We start from the raw sequence: 4972 nt of genomic DNA on the forward strand, positions 1-4972 counted from the left end.
TATTAGTAATTGATACTGTGTAATTGAACATGGAGATAGTCGTCTATTTTTAACCTGAAAGCTCAGAGTTTATTTGGTGATTACGGAGCACCTAATAATTAATTTTTGTTCCTACAATTGCATAAATAATTCCTATGGTTCTGACTTCCCATGCAATAACAGTGGCTTCTCATTAAAACCTAAATACTAGGAAAAGAGATTATTCTATCGAGCAACAAACTCTTCCCCTATTTATAACTCATTCATTGTAGTAAGGTAGCTTTCTTCCTATGACAGTTAATTTTCCTTGCATTTATCTACTTAAAGGCAAAAGACTATAGCTAAAGATCTGCTCTGAAATAAAATTATACCTAGCTCGGGAAAACTGAAGATTGTTTTTTTGTTTTTTAATTTGCCCTCTTTGAGGTTTTATGATTTTCTTATTTTTAAGCTTTCAGAATCCCATTGAAGGGTTAAATATTCCTTAATTGAAGTTGCTATACATTGTACTCTGATCTAACACAATCTACATTATCTCAAACTCACTATTTTGCAAAATGTATATTTTGCTCAGATACATTCTATTTTCTAACAAGAATTCAAGATCAATATTCCCAATTTCCCGTATCACATTTACATGTTAACACAACTTTTCTGTATTAAAACAAACAAAAAAACCCTTTTTTCCCCTCCCCCTCCCAAGAAACAGGAAAATCTTGGAAATCCAAGAAAGAAGGCGGATCATATCATTTAAAAAGTCCAATTATTTTCTGAGGCAGTGTGTTCCAGAATCAAACTTCACAATTACAATATATTGCGGAGTTTTAAAAATTACTACTGTTATTTATAAACGAACATGATGGGGGATGGGAGAGGGTATCTCTACACATTTCTTCAACAGAGCATCTCCTCAATACATTGGAATGTTTTGTCCTACACAAGGGTTCTTAGGAACCCTTCCTATCTGTGCAGTTTATTTATTTTTTTTTAATCTTCGATGCGATGGCTAAGATATTAAAACTATTTCTGCTCAAGGTTCACATTTTCTCTTCTTAATACAATTAAAAGGTTCAGTCAGTGTATGAAGGAGTCATTCTTTCTTTCTCTTCCCAGATTTGATATTTTCCCACTATAATTTAGACTGAAATGGGATTAAAACCGGATCTAGAGTTCTAATCTTGGTTGATGTTTTGGTGTATTCACGGTAATGAGTCCTATTCCCTGGGGTCACGAAGCCCCCAAATGTCAATCAAGCAAACTGATTCAGAAATGCCATTGTTCGACTCCCACGTCACTGGCCTTCCTCTCATTTTACTTAACAATACGGGAGTTCTCTGATCAGTCATTCGGAATATGGGCATTATCTAGGGAAAATTCACAAAGTGTCTTGATCCTCCATTGGAAGATACTATTAAGGGGTTTCCGCCAAACAGACAGTGCGTGTTTATATTTCTGACTTTAGACTGCATAACAGCTCCTGAGGAAAAAGAAAAGGAAAGGGGGAAAAATACAACCAATGAATTTCTCTTGAAAGAAACTCATAATATAATTCTGTTTAAAATTAGTCTAGATAAGCGTTAGTTAAATTTCTCTTTTAGTCTCAATCTAGCTCTGAAGAGAAGGCTCTAATTTAATACCTCAGGAGTAGGAGGACAGAATCTGTGCAACTTTCTAGTACTGTCCATTTTACCTTAGCTCATACTAATATGTCTGGTCCATTATAGTTAAGAAGTTTACAAAGAGAATTGAAAGGAAAAGGGAAAAGGAAAAAAAAAAAAAAAAAAAACACCTCTCCCTAAGAATTCTAACTCGTTCATATTTCGGTCAATCGTTCTTCATTTGCTGTCCTTAAGTCACCTCTGCCTCAGTTCCAGCTCGGGGATAATTCCCAAAGCTAAAAGCATCTTGTACTGCCGGCCTTGGCCAACTCAAATAAATAATCAAATTAACGCGCGAGGGTGAACGTAGAGGGAATTGTAAGACTCCATTCGTAGTTCAGGAAAGGTTCACAATGCGCGGGACCCGGGTTTCTCCAAGGATTTCTCTTCAGACGTTCATCTGACCAGGTGACAGAATTTCGACAGAAGAGGCAACAGCTGCCTCCTCAGACTCCTTTACCTGGGAGGCTGGAGGGAGACACAAATCAGAAGTCACGTTACAGGTTCTCACGTCAGAGTTCAACCAAAAGAGCAACAATCATTCAAACACAGCCTCTGTCTCCTTGACAAGGCATCTTGAACAAATAGCAACGTACTTCCCCAGCTCACACATTTTCATCTCTAGGAACATGAACACACTCTTGGAACTGATGGGACAGAGAAGCCAGTTTATTTATTTTGCGTTTTGGTGCTTCTATTTCTGACAAAAAATCCGGGAGCATCTTTTAAACAAAAGGTTCAAAAGTTGGAACGTTCTTAGATCAACCGGCAAATGTCTCTTCCTCGGGCCTGCTTCACGCTCCTGCTCGCTAGAGCCCCCTACTACCTCATTCCCGAGGCCTCTTGCTGGGTCAAGGTTTGCCCGGAAAAGCTCAAAGCACTTCGGGAGACCCTAGATACAGAAACGGCGGTGCAGCCCAGACCCTTCCTCCCTCCCGCGCTGGGAAAGTCCATCCCAGTTAACTCGGGGTGGGAGGCGGCTGGGCTTGGCAGGAATAGCAGCAGCTCGCAGCCTGCCTGCGGCCGACTTAACACTTCAGCAGCTTGCTAGGGGGAGATGCTTTTCCCTTTTTCAGGAAGCGGGGAAATACCAGCTACCAGCAGCGACGCAGGGACGACTGCGGTGGCTGCTGCTACAGCCCCCAGGCCGCGGTCTCTGGTCCTAGGCTCAGAGAAGTCACCACACTTCCCGCCAGCGGGGTCCGGCCTCTCAGTCCCTGCTCTGATCGGAGGGGGGTGAGGGGCGGGCGGGGAGGGAAACAGAGAGGCGTTGGACGAGGTGGATTAGTGAGCAAATTCCTAAAGGCCGCCCATTCCAACTAGCTCCCACACCGAGCCTTCCTTCCGGGACAAGCTACATCCAGATACCGAGATCCAGGGGGCAAAAAAGGAAAACAAACCCATCTCCAGCCCACCTCTCCCCACTGTAGCCTGGATTTCTTTAGGCCTCCGGGCAGTCCCTGGCCAGAGCTGTTTCCTCAGCCCAGAGGGGGCCTTCCGCAAGACCACCTCCATTGTCTCCTTCTAGACCATTCTTCCTTCCGCGGCTTGTTTCCGCACCCCCGGGCTGAAGGACCTCGCCAAGTTCTTACATTCTCCTACCGTGTACTCCCGCTCCGCTCCCCCTCCCCTCCCTCTTCTACTCCAACTCTTAGTTTCTACTTCTCCCCCATGACCAAGGCTGGCTAAGACACAGCGATGGGAATATAACTGTGTGGTGGATAACGCTGGAGGCCAGGGGGCCTTTGGCCCAACCTAGCTTTGTTTTTGGGCCGAGATTGGGCTTTTTTAAGAGAGAGGCTTATTTAGTTAGTTAGGTTCGGGGTTTTCTGGAGGGGGTGAGGATTAATATTGAGGCTTCATGTTAAGTGCAAACTTGTATTTCCCTTCACAAGAATGACCAAATTTTCTCGCTTATTTGCAGTTTTCCAAAGTCCTACATACAGATCAGTGAACCTTAAGCGCCCCTTTCAGGCCCTTATTGTGGAGGTTTGTCAGGGTCCCTCCACTGTGATCGCAATGACAGGTGAATCCAGCAACTCTAAGGAGAGACTAGCCTGGCCCTTGGACCCAACAACAGAGTAGAAGCTCTGGAGACCCCCTGGAAAACAGCCAAAAGTAACAGATTCCCCCAAATCTAGAAGGCTTACACATCTGAATTTCCACCCTGCAGTTTCCCATGCTAGGGCCCAGATTCCAAAACATATTTCCCCTGTTTGACCAAGTTCTGTTTCCCTGGGAGTCAAGCAGGTACTTTGTTCCCTTGAGACTCCTTTTATCCATTAGTTCTCCACTCTGAAGGAGAGACAGAATTCTTCATTTTTTGGATCTACCCCTCCCCCATATATGCAAATATATGTCCATCTTTGGCTTAATTAGGATTGTCAGTGGAGGCCCATTAGAATCTTCACCCTATTTCTTTTCATATTCATGCTTTTTAATGGAAAACAAATGGAGGACTGAGGGAAGGGTAAGTAGACAGAGAGATTGCATTTTCTCTATCTACAGCCTGCATTATCCGGATTCTCTCTTCTCCCACACAGAAGGAGAAATCTGATCTCAATACCTCCAGCTCCTCTCTGGGCAATCGCTTGGGTGTGACTTTTTTTGTTCTTCATTCTAACTGGAATTCAGCTTCCCCCACTCATCTCAGTGCAGAGATACATTTCAGGGCCAGTGAGAGGAAGGAGACTTTAGTATATCAAGGGAAACAGAGGCATCTTAGGTTCTTGGCTCCATGCTCCATCTCTCTACTTTAGATATATCATATCATGGTGGGGAAGGGGGAGAGAAGAGAAGGAATGAAGCTTAATTGAACTTCCCTATTTCCACTCCTAATCTCAGGAGGAAACCAAACCAAAGGCAGCTTAGATGAGTTTTAAAAATGTCCCCACTCAAGGCTCCTTTTCCTTAACTGAATTCTATCGGAAATCAGAATACAGCATTTGCTTTCCATGAAAGCCAGAAACTGGGTTAGAATGAGACCAGAAAGAGGCCGAAGAGACACTGAGGATGGAGAAAGGTTAGCTAGAAAGGGGCCCTTTGTGATTTGGGGTCAGGCCTTCTTTGCTTGAAACTGGGGCCAGTCCCTGGGTCCTGCATATCCCTGTGGACTTAGAGAGGCTTCGTGATCTAACAGGAACCGGTTTTGGACTTAAGCAGAAGGCCGGAGGAGGAATTTATCTGAGAGGCCGAGAGGGTAGTGGCTTCCCTCAGTCCCCTTGACTGGTATGAGCTCCAGTAGAGAAGGGAAAGGGGAGGGAGAAACGAGCTGGCAGAGGGAATGGGAGCAGCAACAACAGCTGCTGCTGCTGCTGCTGCTGCTGCTGCAGTAG

The 4972-nt window shown here is 44.4% G+C and overlaps 1 long non-coding RNA gene across 1 annotated transcript; it reads right to left on the reverse strand.

Moving 5' to 3' along the window:
- Window positions 1-723: 723 nt before the first annotated feature.
- LOC141542470 (uncharacterized) lies at window positions 724-3571 on the reverse strand. The gene is made up of 2 exons (XR_012482169.1): window positions 3053-3571; window positions 724-2105 (listed from the first exon to the last, which is right to left on the reverse strand). It is a non-coding gene; the product is annotated as an uncharacterized LOC141542470 (long non-coding RNA).
- Between the last annotated feature and the right edge of the window lie 1401 nt (window positions 3572-4972).

This window comes from Sminthopsis crassicaudata, chromosome 5, assembly GCF_048593235.1.
Source record: "Sminthopsis crassicaudata isolate SCR6 chromosome 5, ASM4859323v1, whole genome shotgun sequence".
Lineage (NCBI taxonomy): Eukaryota > Metazoa > Chordata > Mammalia > Dasyuromorphia > Dasyuridae > Sminthopsis > Sminthopsis crassicaudata.